The sequence below is a fragment of the Dromaius novaehollandiae genome, chromosome 10, assembly GCF_036370855.1.
Source record: "Dromaius novaehollandiae isolate bDroNov1 chromosome 10, bDroNov1.hap1, whole genome shotgun sequence".
Lineage (NCBI taxonomy): Eukaryota > Metazoa > Chordata > Aves > Casuariiformes > Dromaiidae > Dromaius > Dromaius novaehollandiae.
Genome location: NC_088107.1, coordinates 6,782,814 through 6,801,674, shown reverse-complemented (window position 1 = coordinate 6,801,674; position 18,861 = coordinate 6,782,814). Strand labels below are relative to the sequence as shown.

Sequence of the window (18,861 nt, the reverse complement as noted above, 5' to 3'; positions counted from 1 at the left end):
TGGTCATGGACCATAAATTACGATGAACTGCATGTATATTTTATTGAGATGGCCACAAAAAATGTTGCCTTCTAGTTACTGGAGAGGGGATGTCTCATTGGTTACATTAGCAAGAGAGCTCTTACTGGAATAATACAGGATAGGAGATATTCTGATACCCTGTTTCTTCTAGGATGAGAGGATTTGAGCAAGTTCATAGCAGAATTGCAGGTGTTCGCTTTTTACAAGTGACCTAAAATGTTTTTCTTCAGATATTTCTGTGTTTTAACACTGTATTAACTGACATACTGCCTGTATTTTGAATTTGAGCCAATATTTCACCCTGAAAGATGGCAATGATGGAGCATTTTGGGTTCTGTCATATCTGAGCACATCACTCAAGGTTTTAATGTTGTAGGCAGACAGGAGATTAGCTACAGCATTGCTGCTCTTAGACTTAAGAGGTCTCTGTAAATTAGCTTTTTATTCTTTCTCCTTTCTTTTTAAAACTTGCTGCCAGGTTTCAGGCAAAACATTATTTTGCCAGAGGGAACCTGATAGTAACAGTAAGTTTTCCCTTTCAGTCCCAGTGATCTAGAAGAGCTTTTTTCATTCCATTTTATAGGTGACCTGTAACTTCCATACCTACAAGGGATCCTGGGTCTTGCATTCAGTGATATAGGGAGATTGTGGATTCTACCAGGCCCTGCAACAAAAAAGGAGTAAATACCTTAGTGGTCAGACTTTGCAAGGGGTATCATCTTCAGGTGGAATTAACTGAGGGAGATTCATACCTGTATGGAAGCATTTCAAGCTTTAGCTTGGTTCCTAAACAAATGGGACTCAATACTGTAAGACTGAAGGAATAGATCTCACTTCAGTGCATGCCAGGGTGTTCAGATACTGGGTTTCCAAAGGGGCCTTTCTCACCAGAAGAGCAGAAGCATGGCAGTGACTGGTGGAGCTGGAGGAAGTTCTCCTGTAGCTTGCTGTAGGTTGACCTGTTGAGTACAGCTAATGAAATTTAAAGCAGAGGAAAAGGAGAGGACAAATTCTGACCCTAAATTGGGGCATTAGAAAAGCATCTTACACCCATGCTTTTTTGCACAATGGCTTATGAAGTGTCAGGGAGGAGCTTGACAAAGCTGGTGAGAGGGCTGTAGTTGCATATAGCCATAGAAAATGCACACACTTGCTCTGCTATAAAAATAGAAACAGGTTCAGGAGACAAATGGAAGCAGCTGCCTTTGGAAGCTGTCTTGCATTGCCTGTGCTCATTTCCTGCAGTTTTCTACCTTTACACTGGCACCTCATATGCCTCCAGGACCTGGGAACTGGATGGCTTTGAGACACCACCCTTTGCTTCCCTGATCCTCAGTGGTCAGCAGTTACCTGTGCACCAGGGAGCGACAGGGGCTGTGACTGTCCTCATGCTGCTTCGAGACTTGGTCGCACTGAGGTTTCAAGCTTAGAGGAATGAGCTTTAACACCAGAGTCAAAATGGGATCTTCCAGACTGAGGCTAGTCTGGAAGAAATTCCAGCATGCTTCCATGTGCCTGACACTGCTGTCTCTCTTTCCAGTGAATATTAACATTAGTAACAGTTGTTTCAATTCAGGTTTTTGTTCTGCATTTTTTCACTGTGCTGCAAACAACTAATTTGTTTTTTGGGCTTGTCAAATTTTGGTGTGGTTCATCTCAGATTTGGATGCATTTGGGGTGGGAGATGGCTTACTTGTATGTAAACTTTAAAAATACTAAGCTACTTAAGATACATAGGAAGTGTTACAGGAAGACCATGAGGACTGTTATTTAATAACTATATAGCAGTGGGCAGATGTGATTTTTTTTTTTTTTTTTTTTTTTTTGCTTTTTTCAAGTCCCTCAAACTTCACGTGCTGAGCAGAGGCTTCAGAGGTGATGTTCCTTGGAGGTGTTGATGGCAGCTGTGAACATCAGATTTTTGGCTCATTCTCCAGGGGAGACCCCTGCTCAGGCCTTATCTTTTACTCTCAGGAAAGGGCATCTGCGTTTCTTTGGTAAATTCTCAATTTGCCTGTAAGCAAGCTACAGAAATTCTCTGTATGAGAAAATACAAGGGCCAGAGTCTGTGATCATAGCTATGGAGCTGGGAGAATTACAGCATCTTAATTTAACCTCTTTGCTCTCAATGGCCACACAGTGGCAGCAAAAGCCAAATAGGTTTTCTCCTCTGAAGTGGTGGGAGGAGGAATGAATACATGCCTGTATGCATAATCCAGCTCGTGCAGACAATGTATGGAAAGGTGCATTTTAGGAAAATTCCTGTCCATAGGGGTGTAGGAAATGGGAGGTGTGCTTGAGTCTGTGCTGGCTGAGTGTAGTGCTCAGTGGAGATGAATCCCACTACTGATGGGATTAATTTCTAACAATACTGATTGCCTTTGCTCTGCTCCTGAAGGAATGCTAAAATTAAGTTGTGCTTTTGCTAATGAGGTAACAAGGCAACTGAAGGTCTGCAGAGGGCATGCCATTGTGATGGCACTCCTGGATGTTGGGACACCCTTAGACACCTTTTCACAAGTGTCTGGTACTGTCTCCCAGGGAGGAGTTCTAGCAAATATAGTATAGTATATTACAAACCTGAGTGACAGGCAAAATAAAGCCAGAGGGGGAGTAAATGAAAAGGACATCTGTACAAAATCCAGAAGATTGGAAGATTTTTCTGAACTTTTGAAATGTGAAAATCTGGTAAAGCCACCAGAATGCTTTTGTAATGTCACACAGCCTTTCCCAAATCAAGTACTTAGTGGGAATGACATAAATGCTCCTAGGCACTAAGTTTTGGTTGAGTTGCATGGGTTGTTGAGAAACTGATTAAATGTGTTCTTAGCATCAGGATGAATGAATATTAAAGGTATACTGAAAATTGCTCAGGTTTGGGAGCCTGTACATGCTTTCCTTCAGCCCATTCACACCGTTGTACTACCACTCACTGTTTCAGGGTCCTATTGGGCTATGTACCCTACAAATGTGGTATGAAACCATCCCTCCCAAATAATCTGTAAAGTCTAAATGTGCAAAACAGCAAAAGGACGCTTTCATTAGAGATGAAGTACCAAAGCATGGAGGATTACTTTTTTGGGAGAAGGATTTAAGTGAAGACCACTAAGGAGCTGCATCTCTTTCCAAAGAGCTTTGAATTCCTAAGTCCCTTGGGATGAAGTCTTCAAGCACTTGAATGCTTCTTGCCTGAAACTCTACAGGGATCCCCACCAGGTGTGGGACAAAGACTTGTACTGAGCACTGTCAGCAGATCACTTCTGGTCCTAAGACCGTTCGCCCTACAGCATGAGCCATAACCAACTAATCAAGATGAGGTTGAAAGGCAACCCTGAGAAGATGCTGGCTGTGCCTGTGGTGTGTCCAGCCCAGCTCCACAGGAGGGAAAGGCTGTGCATGAAGCACAGACCACTGACAGGTTGGGACACCCTAGTTAAAGGAGGAGCTGTTTGCCATGCAATTGTGGAGCAAGATCTGACACATGCGAGCAGAGGAGCAGCACAGGCAGACCATTTGCATGAAGGAATGCGGTCATACAGGAAAGCAGGGCAAACCACCACGGGGTGTGTGAACTCTGAAGCAATTTTTTTGCCTTTCTTGTACAGGGATTAAAGGAGACAATCTGAATATCTTCCTTAATTATCACCATTTCCCATATGTGGAGCAATTTGCTTGTTTAAATAGGAAATAATATAGTACCATTTATTTAAACACCTCATCAAATAGAGTAAGACTGATTCAGCCCACTGTTCTATGTCAGCTCTACAAGAAGGGTTATCTAACGCAAGTCATACATGTGCTGTACCATATGGCAAAGGCTGTACATTTTAGCTGTCTCTTGCATACCACCACATGCCTGTTCAGTACCTTTATTCTCTTGTCTCTTCAAGTTCATCAGAAATGATATATTACAGTTGAGATGTATTTATCTTGGAGTGATCAACAATTGGATGGAATAAAGAGTCTGATACCCATTTTAAACTTTTCTTTTTTCTCTCCAATCATTTATTACAAGAGAAAAATAGTGCAACCGAAAATAGGTTTTGATGTCCTGGTCCATAAATCTTCACTGTAATTTCCTCCTCTAGAAGGATGGGGCCTGTTTGCAAGGTGCTGTAGATCAAGATTAATACTTATTTGTGTACAAGGCTGAACACAGGACCTGAACACTGACAAAACCTCTGCATAGTCCTTATGAATTTCCACTGTGCTTTGCAAATGACATATTCTAGTATGAAATCTGCTGTTTCACCGAGAGTAGCTCTTGGATGGCTAGTCTCAGTGAAGATAATTCTGAGTCTCAATGAAGATAATCTTGGAGGTTTAGATATCTTAGTGAACTCTTCAAACAGGGATTAAAGATCAGATTTTCAGACTGCTGGGTGCAGATATGCTCTCTTGTGTCCACATGCATGTCTGCTAATTACAAGATTCCTTTGAGACAGCTGCCAGAAGGCAGAAGGGCATGGAGGAGTGGTCAGAAACATCTGGAGGTACAAATGGGTTCATCTTTGGGGACAGTAGGAGCATGCAGATGAGTGTGCTGGTGATATGTATGGCTTGTGCAGTCCAATGTCCTGTCTTGGTGCCCCCAAGGACCAAATGCTGCAGAGGGAAAGCAGACACTTGTGGATAAAACCTCTGTCAACTAGAAGAAGCCTTTCACACATGCATGTGTATGTGCATGGAAAGGAGATAGGCTGATTGATGTCATATATATATATATAAAACTTTGTTCTTGAAAAAATACTGAGTATTCAGTTGCTATCTTATGGCTATCTGCATCTTTCTCTTTCCCTCACTGCTACTCTGGTCTCTGTCCGCAAAGCCTGTTCTCAGAGCTGTGATAGCTGACAAAGGGACTGTCAATGGGCACTAAGCTACTCGTATGCTGAAGACAAGTCAAAATTTCCAGCAATTTATCCTTTCAGGATAATGACAGCAGTGGCCAGTTCCCTCACAGCTCCTGCACTAGCTCACTTTTAGATGTCAGACGGGTGACTTGAGCTTTAACAATCTTTTCCTCTGCTGCAGCAGAGGTGATGTTGCCTTTTTTCAGTCAATTTGCATTTTCAGATATCTTGCAATTGTTTGTGCATGATGCTTTGCTTCTGGAGAACTGGATTAGAGGTAAATCTTCCAACTCCACTTGCAAGCAAGCTGATTCATCTTCTGGCCAATCTCCTCTTGGGCATGTACAGAAGAGGGTGCTGCAGATGGTGCAAACACTTTGAACCCTGCCTGATGCATTTCCATGAGTGTTAATCTCACTTTCTTCTCCCCTTGTATGTCCTCCTAATTTTCATTTTTCTTCACTTATTTCTCTCCTCCCTTTGGAGGTCAGGCTTTTTCAGTCCCCTCTGTGCACAGGCAAGTTTGGAGCATGAACAGTTCAGGGGAGCTGGCAATGTAATGCTCTTTAGAATCCTGTTTTGTTGGTCTTTTTCTTCTGAATTGCCCAGATCCTGTTGTTCAGTCTCATTCTAGCTCCGACATGTTCCCTATTGAACCCATGCTGATTGTTTGCGTAACCAGGAGTTGAGTTTCTGGCCGCTGTGTGCCCTGGGATCTGTTTATTAGAGAAGGAAGGGGTGAGCTGGTACTCAGAACTTGTCGACTCATGTTTCATGTGCTTTGGAGAATCTCCCAGGGGTTTAGCTCATAATCGTAGTCCCACCTGGAGACTTGGCTTGTGCCTCTAACTTGTTTTGTGTCCTGTCCCCCATCCCAATATTGCTGCAGCTGGGATCTGTGCATATATAGCTCAAATTCCCATATTTCATCCTAGTGATCTGAGGGAAAGTGTCAAAGGCACTTACACAGATGCCACACTACCTAATTCAGGTCCTCTTGAAAGCATCTAAGAGTTACCTACCTTCTCATCATATAACTTAAAATTGAGGCCATCCCCCAGGCCAGGTTTCCAGGATGTGGACCTACCCGTGGAGTTGGAACATGAATGATGTCTTAACAGCCTGAGCTTGAAATGAAGCAGATATTCTCTTTCCATTTGTTAGCAACTTTTTCCCCCCTCCGTTACCTGGTTTCTAGATTCAATGTAGATTTCTTTCAAACTACAATTCTCAAACCTCCTATGCCTTGATTATCAATAGATTTTATTGCATCTCCTCTCAAGTAAGAAAGTCTATTTCCTTTTTCTCTCCTGTGCTTACTATTACTTTTCTTGATGCTTAATGGCCATTAGCTACCACCGCTGGACAATTGCATTACCATAGAGGTCATTTCCCTCACCAGCTGTATCTTCACTCTTTCTTCTCCTCTTCAGACCTGCTCTTTTTTGGGTTTTGTACCTTCCAGCCCAGTCTGAGGCTGAAACCTGCAGCTGAACCTCAAAGGAGAAATTTGCTCGATGCTGAGGCCAAATGCTACTCACTTGATGCACACTGCAGAAATGGCTATGTTCCAGTGCAACTGGCAAATCACTAACACAAGTCTTCCAAAAAAACACTGAAGTACCCAGAGACCAGCTTGTCAATGGCTTTAAATCCTGATGCCAGAAGATGCTCCAAATCTCTACTTCTGTTTAATTCTTCATGCAAGTAGTGGTACTACTTTCCTGAGTACTGTGAGCATGAAACTTACTGGTATCTAGCAAAAGAAATCAGGTGACACTGGTTAGCATAATCTAAAAAACTTTTCTGATCTTTAGACAGGTGTAAAGCAATTCCAGTTCGGGACAAACAAGAATAGAATCTGAGCTTTTGTTTCAATAAGAGCTATTTTTCTGCAGAGTTCAGATGCTATGTACACATGAAATACAATACCACATAACAGAGGAAACATTTGCTGCATCTATTTGTCACTAGTACATAATCCATGGCACTTAATAACCAAATAAATTGATGTACTTTGTAATGAGACTGTGCTTTGGTGTTTTCCTGTCAGTGAGAAAGGAGGGGTGAGAGGAAAAATACTTATTTCAGAGGAGAAGGAGGAGAGAAGGCCTTCCATCAAGTCTGTCTGTCTTTGCCAACATTAGAAATATTTCATGCATTTTCTTTTATACACATTAAATCATATGAGAGCATCAGATCCTGAAAAGAGAATAGCATGGAGGAAAAATGACTTAGTGTCTGTCTCAAAGCATGATTATGCTGTGTGCATGTACTATTTCTGAAACTATTTTCCTTGCTCTTAAGGTTTATCCTTGAAGCCTCTGACTTACTACAGCTATTGGAGGAAATGAATATTATAGTCTGTGCAGGATGTTTGTAATACTCCTAGTGGTATAAAAATAACTTTCCCAGCTTCAGTTAATTTACAAATCTTCATCTTGATAATTTTGGATTGATGTAATAAAATTCTAGCAGATTTCTAAAGGTGCTGTCTATTTAAATCTCTGCTATAAACAAGGTATTGCCTGTACATCCCTACTGCTGTCAGCTGAGAGGAGTGATAAACTTGCAAAGAAGCAGTTTATGTTCAGTTTGGGCAGTAAAAATCAATGCAGTCAGCTGCATGTTTAGCTTGAAGTTAATTCCTCATTCACATTTTTTCCTAGTTGTTGAAGTTTCAGCATTCTAATGGATGGATAATTTCTTCTGGAAATGTAACTTTTTACTCTTAAAAAAAAGTCTTGATTTGCTTTCTCTGTAAAACTGTGTGTAATATTGAATTTAATTTGATATCGATCCAAATTTTCACTTGCATTTTTAAAGTACAAAAGGGAAAAAATCCCACTGGCTCTTTGGACAGGCCACCATTTAGAGTTGGAGTTTACAAGCATTAAAAGTGATTATTTTGTATCAAATGTTTCCACTGTTCTCACTCCTTCATGTCAAAGCTTAAAATGAAGCTATGTAAAAATACAGCTGTGTGAAACAGGCAAATAAAGCAGTGGATCCACACCTGTTTTCTGATCTGTTTTCCCATGTGCTGTGAACCAAAAAGGGAAAATACTTCAAATCTACCTACTTTTTTCAGACTGGGACAAATTCAAGCTAAGTATAAATGTTAGAAAGGATGGAGAATAAAGCTGCTGGAGAAGGTTATTGCTCTGTAGCTTATCCATGGCACATCTCACTACTGGAAGCTGCTACCTCCTTGGGGGTCCTGGCAAAGTGACTTGCTCCCTGGCTGAGTGTTAGCCTTCATGGGGGAGGCAGGTTGCACTGGGCAGACTCCAAAGGTCAGGAGACATGTCCCCTTCTGCTGACACCAGTGTTTAAGAGGGGGCTGAACCCCAGCTGTTTTTTCATAGCTACAGGTGAGATGGGTTCAGGGAACACCTGATCCTCATCTTGTATTTGCCAAAACAGCCACTTAGACTTAAGCACCCAGTTCAGGTTTGTCTAAGTGATGCAAAATTAGGCTGAGTGGGACAGCCTCACTGATGGGACTTCCAGAGCTCAATAGCAAAACTCAAAGGTCATGTTGTTTGGGAGGAGTTTTGTATAAATGCTGAGAGGATCTAATGTTCTGGGGTGTTCTTTGTGTTCTCCAGAAAGTAATTCTATTTAGAATTACTGCTAAACACAGTGTGGGGGGGAATGTGTATATTGGATGCTTGAGCATAGCATGAGGTGTGGGAGTGTAACCTCAAGGCATCTTTTTATTGAATTTTGAGCTGCATCAGTGTGAAAAGGACCTTTAATGTAATGTGGTAACTTGTCCCATGCTGTCCCAGGCCAGTTGGCAAGATTGCTCCCTGTTCCTGCAGTTTCCTTTGCTGTGCCCCAGGACCACAGCATCAGATGGGTGGCAGCTGTGCCTTGCTGCTTGATGGAGCTGGGACACAATCCCTGCTGATTCAGGCTGAAGCCACATGCGGGACGCTGTTCAGAGTGTCTATCTTTCCAAGTTACTTGCATGTTTTCAAGATGAGGCTGGAAGAACTCCCAGCTGGCTTCATCTAGATACTGTTGAAATTACAATTTCACACTTGGCCTTCAGCTGAATTGAATTCCTCCTCGCTTGGAAAGGAATATGCATAGGAAAATAAACAAAAGCATATACCAGCTGGTGCCCGATGAATTACAGACTTTGATAAAGTTCAAGGATGTTGTGATAGTACTTGTTTGACTGGCATTTATGTGGATGTTAGGCACTATTTCACCCTTTTGAGCACTATATTCAGACATACATATGCTTGTGCAGTTTTTCTCTTGCCCTGTGAAAAAGGTGCTTAACCTTTCACAAACCTTCCTTATTCCCTTGATATACCTGATCTTTTTTCTTAACAGCAAACAATCTAGACTGGTTCCTGCCTTCCTAAACCGTTCAGAGTGGCTGTCTTCGGTCCCCTTCCCTGCTCAGTAAAACATAGGTGGAGAAAGTATGTAGTGACAGTCAGCTTCCAGAAATGCACCAGTTTGCAGGGTGATTCCATCAAGGAGGAGATGTGTGATTTGTCTGTCTCCCGCCAGCAGGTAACCTCTTGTGTCACTGTTAGACTGAAGGATCCCTCCTTCTGTTTGTTTTTTTCCCCCCCACTCCCCCCACCCATCAAATGACTTTAAAAAATTGTGTCCTGAGGGTTAAGAGGAAAGTCAGAATGTTTTAGGCTTGCCCTCCTGTTGTAAGAGGCATCATGTCATAATTTCCTTTGAGTTGCTAGATTGCAGCTTGCAACATGGAAATGCTGGCTGCACTAGAAAGTTTTTTTATGACTAATATCGGTGAATGCTTTTCCCAAGAACCATGGGACATTTGGGACTCTGTTTTACTACTGAGCAGAGCAAAATATGGAATCACCTTCTGCCTCCAAGAATTAGTAAAAATGCTAGTGCTGCAGGGGGCTGGAGTATGCCTTAGCCTGCATTACAGAGTTAATTTGCTTTGTTGTAAAGCAAACAGTACAGCTATACAGTCCTAGTAGGCAGTGTTGAAACTTCTGCAGTTCTTCCTCCAAATGGTCAGAGTAAGCTGAGAACTAGTACTTGTCTAGGAAGTGTCAGTTTTTGATAAAGGGATTACTTGCAAATTTGCCTCATCAAACTGGCAAAATGTGTAGGTACCTCCAAATGCTTGAGAGCGAGAATTTTCCTGCGGCGAGAAAATGTCTCTAAAGAACCAAACAACTTTTTCCAGTTTGGCTCTGTCTAATCATTCTCAGAGACCAAATCATTTGCATGACTTTGAAGTTTATAAAGAAAATGAACAACAAAATTCTTAAATGACACACTGTCTTGGGACAGCTTGCAATATGATTTATAGGAATGACATAAAAATGCATGTGTTATACTAAGTGTTGGAAAGCCCTTTAAAACACCCACATTCAACAAGTTGTTTTTCTTCTCATGTTTTCTTTTCTTTTCTTTTTTGTTCTAGATACCAAAGATGGTAAATGTATGGGCATAAGAATCTGCTTTAGCAGTTCTGTACTCTAACCTTTTAGTCATATCCCCACTCAAAACAGGATATCGCTTCGTTCCCAACTCATGCAAGCATATCTCTTATCAGAGAAGTCCTGCAGCCGGATGTATAAAGTACCTGGCTGCCATCTCCAGCTGTTACCTAGAAACATCATTCTCAACTTTGTTAGTGCCTTAGGTAAATCACTCAGATGAAAGACCTTAACAGTGACCTGTTGAGTTTATCAGGGAGGGGAGGGAAAAAACAAGCATGAAATACTTTCCTGTATACATACTCATTTTATATAAGCCTCAGACAAGGTCTAAGGATTTTTTTTTAAGGCTGCAGGAACATAAATCTCTGGGCTGGCACTTGTAGCTGGTAGTGGCTGGGGTGAGCTTATGGGAAGGATTCAGATGTGGAAGATGCATTTGAAATGAGGGCTCTCAGAGCTAAGGACTACCTCTCACTTTTACACTTCAAGTTCAGCCTTTTTTATTTTTTATGACTCACTTCAGAGGCTGGTCTGTGCTTTTTTTCTGCTTATCCAGATTCAGGTTGGAATTTTGTCAGCTCCTGAGGAAAGGGAGTGTAGCTGTGTACACAGAGGCGGGGTGCTTGCTTGGCCTTGCTTAGGCAAAGGTTTGAGCTCTCAATCAAAACTCTTGGGCTTTCCAAGAGGAGGGATTAGGATGATCAGGGATTCTCACTTAAATGTTGCCTGTGCAAGAGCCTTTTGTTGCATGTCCTATCTGCAAAATGTGCAACCTTGTTCCAGGAAAAGCTCCAAAGTAAATCAGAGCAGCCTTGGGGTCTGCTTTAAATCATAGTGGCTGAGGCTTTACCCCAAGGCTTTGTGCTTCACCCCGTGCCACCTCTTCTAATGCTCTCCATAATAGTCCCAGACCTGTATCTGTGTGCAGAGAAAACCCTGTGTCACTAGTAGGTTATCCTTGGATGGGAAGTCTCCATATCCCCTGTGTAATAGTCAGCAAAGAGTGAGAATATGGCCTGTTATCTTTGCTGGGGAAATGGGCATTCACCAGTTACTGTAATTAAGCATTACTGTTTATATTCTTACTGTTTATATTTTGAAGGGCATAGACTTCTGAGAAAAGGAAAAATACAGCTAGAATAATTGTTCCTGGGTATTGTGCTTTTAGATGCAAATGTATCAGTTCCTGAAGCTGTTGAGGATTTATTTCCCGAACTTCCAGCATTATGCAGTCAACCGCTGCCTTCTCTGGGGTTTCCACTTTCTTCAGCTGTAACAAATACTGGTCACTGCCAGAGGCAGGACAGGGAAATTGATGGATCAGTGGAATCATCTACTACCAGAAAATCCATAGCAGCAAAAATAGCCGGTTATTCCTGTCATTTCCTTGTTCTGACACAATTTCCTGCCCTCCTGTTAGTCTGTTCTGAAGATTGCCTGAATGATAGATCTGCTTTGAAGACTGTTAAACCCTTGTGCAAAGTACCTCTCCTGTTAAACAACTGCATTGGAGAGCAACAAATGGGAGCTGAATTAGAAGCTGCGCCCATGTGAACAGCCTTTGATCATGCTTGGCGTGCATCCAGCTGATGCCTGGTGTGGACATGGCTTGTTTTTAACTTCTGATCACATCACATTAAAGCATGGGAAATGTGCTTTGCTTATGAGTTTTATCATACCTGCTCTGGAGTTAGTGCCCTACTTGGAGCTGCTCTGAACAAGAGAGGGGAGTGGGGAGCTGCAGAGAGGAGCCAACCCCAGCTCTGTGCTCCAGCTAGTTAGGACATGACTGAAGCAGGCAAGGGAGGAAGGTGAACAAATTTGTTTAATAGGGTTCTGCAAATGCAGTTTATTTTGACAGAAGTGGATTAATGAGATCTCCCAGCTGCAGCTCTGCTGGCAGATCTGAGAGTGATAATATCTGGCATGGGGTGGTGGTGAGCAGATGGAGTTGGTAACCTCTTTGGCAAGTACACCTGTCCTTGGGATAGGAAGCGTGATTTAATACAGTCTTCAATGCCCCTATAGAGACCTTTAGAGAGCTATGAACTAATGGCTCCACAGGTCTATGTGACAGCTGGGCCTAGCTTTGCAAAGACTGATCATCTTTAGCTTGTCATCAAACCCTGTTAAGATTAGTCATGGTAGTTCCCAGCTCACCATTAGTCATTTTTGGGTTTTATATATTAAAAAAATCTGTGAAATTAAGACTAAAGAGTCCATAGCTTCTTGGGTTTTTTTTTTTTAAAAATAATAAACGCTTCGTTTATGGGAAAACACTTGGAGAGCCTGACTACTCTAAGTGGGGTTCTGTAGACTTGTGGCTTTGTCTACATGGAAACCCTCGTTCTGGTCCAGGGCCCATAATATTGCATAGATCATCAACATCTAGAAATGTGTGCAAGACTAATATCTCCCAGAGTCAACAATTCTAGCTAGTCTGGGGATATACATTTCTGGAAGATTAGATAATATGGGGGGAAGCCTCCCCTGCTCCTAGATCAAAATTTTGGATTTAAATTTGCTGTCATTTTATAGTACTATAATGAAGTGGCTATAAATGCTGTAATATAGTAAATGTCAACAGTAATAGAAATGAAAATGGCAAGCTATTTTTCCCATGTTCAGGTCAGTTTTGTGGGACACAAAGCTTGCTTCTTAGCTATTAATTATTAATAAATATAACAAGACTTTTCTATGTTCAAAATTATACATTTAACTTTGGTTTTTCCCTCAGCTATCTCTGATCACAATTTATAAGCAAGTGTCAGCTCTCACAGAGGCAGTGCAAGGTAGGAAAATACTCTCCTGAACGTGCACTTTTCTGAACTTAGCCATGGAGCAGAATACTTTATTTGGCAGAGTCTGGAGTAGAGGACAACTCTTACATTTGTGTCCCTGGTTTTCTAGATCCATCACTTTTCCAGAGCGCATGTGTTACTCTTCTAGTCTGTGTGTTTGCATGTCTTTCCCATGAGGATCAAGTTGGGAAGGGGGAATAATGCACATCTAACTTTTAATTGTAGGATACAGCTATGGGGAAACTCTTGTAAGAGCAGAAAGTATTCCTAGGTTCTATGGCTTAAATGTAGTCAATGCACCAATAATCTGCTTAATTAACGCTGCAGATGCAGGAAAGGAGAGAATTTATTCAGAGAGATTAAAATATATTGAATCGCTACCTATGCTCTTAACTTCTTCAGCCCCATATTTCTTCATAACTTGTTTGTTGTTCAGACTCTGTGGCTTGTGTTTTCAGTTGCTTTGCTTCATCTTCAGATGTTTTAAAAGAATAGAAAGGGAACAAGAATATGAGGAAAAAGCACAGCCTCAAAGAGCAAAGATCTGGCTTCAGTAAACACCATTCACAGTGTCATGTTGTGGATGTTCTTGGTGCCACAGGTTAAAGAAGTCAATCTGAAGACTGAAAATGTAAAGAGATTGCTGTAGGTTACCAAAAAAAAAAAAAAAAAAAATCCTAATATGTCACTGACTAGAGACCCCCTTCTTGCTGTGCAAGATCTCCCCTTAGTCTGAAGCATCTATTAAACAGCAAAAAGGGGCAGGGAAGCAGCAACCTGACTTATCTCAAGGGCCAAATATGTCACTGCAGTTCTGGCAAGAGCAGGGAGGTGGAAGCTGAAAATTCCAGGGGCCTGGTTTTCCTTGTGCAAGGAATATAAGCAGAAAACCCAAACTAAAATAAATGACTCCCTTTCCTTCCCTACAAAATAGTTAGCTACCTCAGTATTACTGGAAGAGTCTGTCCTTGGTTTCCTACATAACTCTGTTTTAGTCATAAAATGTAGCTCATTTTAGTTATGTTTACAACAATACTTCTGAGATGTATGAGGATGAAGTCATTAATGTTGGTAAATTACTTGGTGATTCTTGGATGTATTTCCTTATTCAGTTTCCCAAGTATGTTTTTGTTATAACAATTGTTTGGCTGCTCTCAGGAGTGCATAGACCCATTGCACAGCTTTGCACTATTAGGATAGAAAAGGCTGAATTTTTCAAGTGATTGTAAATCTTGCTGTTTGCACGAGAAATGTAGTCCTCTGCAGTGCTGCTCAGTGAACTTTTTCAGTAAAATGACTAGAGTCCCTAGGCTGAGATCTATTACAAAATGCAGCCTATTTAATCAAAAAAAAATCCCAGTAATAAATCCTGAGTTGATGGCACAGCTGTATTGCATCTCCATTCTTTCTCACCAGATACAGGTGATCACAATGTAGTAAGCACTGAATGTCAAAACCTGGCTTGAAAGGGTTGAGGAAGTCCCATGTAAATGTGGGTGTATGACAAAAAGTGAAGAAGAGGAAACTTGAAGTTGTGATGGTTTCATTTCTTTGAGGTTTGAGCTCTGGTCTCAAGATGTCATTGACCACCTTTCCATCTGACAACAGAAATGTGACATTTCAGATGCAGAGAGCAGAGACTCCAGCCATAAACTGCGTGTAACCCTTTTTAGCCTATAAGGTGAATCATGATGATCAATGGGAGGAAAATGTTTTCCAGGGTTGGTTGCTGGTGCTGAAAGTGAGTAGGCAAATCATAACTGGCTATCACCATTCATGTTTTAATCCTAGACCACTGTGGCATCCTTAAATGTCCTAAGATCTTGAACGTATTTACTTGTGTGGTTGCACTGTGGGTGATTTAAACCATGCAGCCAGCTCAGTTTGCATCCTGGGAACAGCTCATTGCGTGCAGACCTGGAGAGCAAACCCACCCTTGGGCCTTTTCCAAATCCTGCCTGTAAACCAGGTGCTCGGCTGCACAGAAAATGAGCTGTGTCTTCCAGACCCGTGCTTCTCTGGGGTCAGCAGGAGTCCTGGAACCTAGCTGTCCACCTTTGGAGTAGAAGTAGTACAGACCAGCAGTTATTCTTGCACAAAATGTCATCCTGAGTTTTCAAAAAGTCTTTTAGTTGTGTACTTGTTGAATAACCTCAGCAAAACTTGTGCCTCAAGCTAACAAATGTCTAAACCAACCTACTAAGTAAACTTCTGTAAGCAAGTCAACAAATTTGGTGATAAAGCTCCTGGTAGTGTTCCCGTAGGTATGCCAGTGAACATGTCTTACCTGCAGGTGCGATAGGAGACATTTAGAGGAGGAAACACTGAAATGTGTTTTACTTGGTCAGTCTTAAAAGACTGCTGTTACTAGATGTGTTACCTCTGAGGTCAGGAGGAGGAAATTCATTTTAATTTAAATGGAAGGACTGTGGTATTTCTGTGGGTGTTTTGAACAGGATCTCCTTGTGCCCCATACCCTCAAGCCCCCGTTTGCTGTCCTCTTGACCCCGGGAGGTGTGCCACTGGAAACGGGCCATGCGGAGGGGTGCTCCAGATGCTAAAACTTCCCTTGTTGCAACTCGGTAAAGAGTTATAACTGAGCCTGTGATCAGTAATGCAGCTAAAGCTGTATCTTAGTCTCAAGTTGATCAAAGATTGCCAGGTTTTGTAAGGACTGACAAGGCCATATGGTAGGCTTTTTTTTTCCTTTTTCTTTTTAAACAGGCTGCAAGAAAAAATCATGGTGATGGAGAGAAGTTGCATTTCTTCTTTGGAGAAGAGAGCTTTTTTCCCCTGCTATGAGAAAATAAGACTTCCACACAAGATGAGTAGGACTTGATAATGCCAACTGTAATCCTCAATTATGTTTTCCTTTCTTTCCCAAAATGGACTGTTAATGCTGTCTTTAATAATATCTAGAAGAAAATCATTTGCATGAATGAAGGGAAGGTGCCCAGGGTTCCTTGTGAGTATTCAATATAGCCAGCTGGAAAGGTGGTAAGTAATATTGTTTAAATATATGCACTTTCATTTGCTGCATTTTTAGCTATGCATTCATATTTCTAATAATGTCTTTTACAGGGGGATTTAAAGAGCATTTATCTGAGTCCTATACTTAAGGAGTTATATAATATTATAGCAGTGACCCTAGCTCTTGGTGGGCCCGAAACACTCCCCTGTCATGACAGCAGCTGTCAGCATATACAGTGGGTGTTTGCGTATGCTCTTCAGGGTGCTTTGGGGATGCTCATCGGATATCCTCAGGTTGGCTCCCCTCGTGTTTCACATTGATATTTCACTCCGGTTTGTCTGGGAAATGGTGGTATCTCCAACCCTCACTGCATTCCCCAGCCTGCCAATGCTGGAAATCCATCACAGGAGCATCTGCCTGGTATTGTCCTCCTTTCCCTTTCTTGGTCAATGGTGTGACGGTGATGAACCTTGACACTCGCAGTCCTGTGACTGCTGGCCTGTGCTGGTGCCAGGTTGCGGTGGGGAGAGGCAAGCCCAGTCGTCGCAGCTGCTGCCTCTGCTCTCACTGGCTTTGGGCAGACTTTTCCCATCACTTCACTTTAATTTGTGCACTGAGGATTTCTCTGCAACCCCATGCAGTTCTTGTACAAAGTGTGAGGGCTGGAGCCCTGAGCTTAGCATGCTAGATGTATCTTTTTTCTTATTTTTCCTCCAGATATGTACTTATGCACTTACAATGTAATGAACTGTGCTACAGGAATTGTTAAAGCTTATTTTTTGGAATTAATAAAAAAGTACTATCAGTTGTTATAAATAGTTAACATGAATGTTAGCAAGCAGGTGTACTGTTTCAGCTATAAGATAAGGACAGGACAAGTGGTGAATATCTCTGGTTTCTTGCCTATCCTTTAAAATTAGGTGTTCTCAAAAATAAGCTTCAGATGCCTGTGAATATATCAAATAGCTGAAAGATGACAAATAGATCAGCTATGGGAAGACTCTAGAGAGTGGCAGGGTAGTGAGTCACCAGATCCACAGGCCTTGACAGGAATGAGAAGGCAGATGCGGCTTCCCGCTCCAGGCACGGCTTTGCAGTGGGATATCTCGGAGCAGGCAGTATTATTATTTATTTTTTTTACCCCAGTTCTGTTGTTCTGGGTCTCCAGCACAGCACCCTGTAAGCACGTACCATTCAACGAAAAAAAAGTCGTGACGCAGACCTGATGGCATCGAATGCCAAGACGGCGCGCGGCCCTGCTCGCTCGCATGCTCCAACGCAGCTGCAGCGGTTATCACCAAAGACACCTTAGTATTTATTCAGCGCTTCAATACGGTTACTTGATGTGCAGGAGTGGAAAATCTCTCAAGCTCATCTAATCTTTATAACTACGGGTGTCCATATTTGGGCAGCCTTGTAATGGTTTATTGACTTTTTTAATGCCCATTTAGTAACTCACAGCAAACTTGCTGTTTTGCTGGATGCGAGAACTTTGCTGTATTTCTATTCCTCCTCTTGCACCCCGAGAACACTCTTACATTTTATTCTGGCAGAGACACAGGCAAGCTAGTTTTTAGCTACTCTGAAAATCAACCGCCCTTTCTAATAATTACCCTTGGGCATGTTTATGGGTTTTACTGTCTTGGCTGTAATCTTTGACAAAACATGTGCATAAACCCATTTTTATGATGCACATTTTGTGGGATCCCAGAACTAACTGAAAAGTTTTATTTTGAATATTAAGTTGTTCATGTTCCAGGAACCACCTAGCTATCTGAAAATGATAGGTTTTTTCGGTTTAGAGGAAAGGATGACAAAAATATTAAGTGGCACAAGTTTTCTTCCTTCTCTGTTTTCAGTTTAGGTGGTTGATCAGTTTTCTGTTCTCAGCTGACTTCCCCTTAAGTCATTTATTTTTGATTGCACAAGGCAAGTAAAGCTGGCCTACTCAGCATTTAATATGACTTTGGAAGGTTGTGTGTACTCTAGGAGTAACTGCTTATTTCTTCATGTAATGTTGATTGCAAATGACTGATAATTTCAGTGATCCAGTGCTTGAGCATTAGGATCTGGCTGTTCAAATGTGTTTTTTTAAGTCAGGAGGCCAAGTAAAACTTTTGCCAACTTTGGCCCTGATCCTATAAACTTTCTGGGATGTGAGCAAAAATCTTACTGATGTGTAGCTCCTTGCTCCTGACTCTAGATCCATGTGGAGCTGTGTTCCTGTGCAAATTTCTGATTTCCAGAACGGAGTAATGGAAATCACAGTCTCCCCACGTCTGAACTTTCACTGGTTAGTGGAATAATTCTTTACACTCCAGCAAACCCTTATGTGCATGACAATTGCTATTTTGCAATGGCACACCGTGATTGCATCATGGGTTTCAGTAAATGACAGGAGGTGAGTGTTGCTCCTTTAGTGTGCTCTTAGATAACACGCAATTCCCCTAGGCATGGGATGTAAATAATTCCTTCACAAGGTTTTTTTTTTTTTTGCCCTGTTGTTCTGCACCTCATGTAGTGACGCCGCACTCAAGGGAGGTTAGACATGGCCAGATGTGGGGGTGATTGAGGAATCGTCCTGCAAGGCGCACAGCAGAGGGTGAGACCTGCGCAAAACGTGCTGGCATTGAAGGAGGGCTGCCAGGTAGCGTCCAACTTTCCATGCTGCAGCGTGTCCGGAGGGAGCCCATGGGGTGCCCTGCTGCTGCTGCAGGCTGAGGTAAAGTCACTGTCCCCTGCCTCAGTTTCCCTGCATG

General features: G+C 42.0%; 1 protein-coding gene across 2 annotated transcripts in view; it reads left to right on the top strand.

Moving 5' to 3' along the window:
- The first annotated feature begins 18,433 nt into the window (after positions 1-18,433).
- Positions 18,434-18,861, top strand: part of MCTP2 (multiple C2 and transmembrane domain containing 2) — a 126,902-nt gene continuing 126,474 nt past the window's right edge. The window contains exons 1-2 of one of the 2 annotated variants that reach the window (XM_064517924.1): positions 18,434-18,503; positions 18,624-18,824. The gene's annotated coding sequence lies outside the window, so the exon portion shown is untranslated. Of the gene's footprint in view, positions 18,825-18,861 lie in introns of both variants that reach the window. The other variant, XM_064517925.1, reaches the window with a different exon arrangement.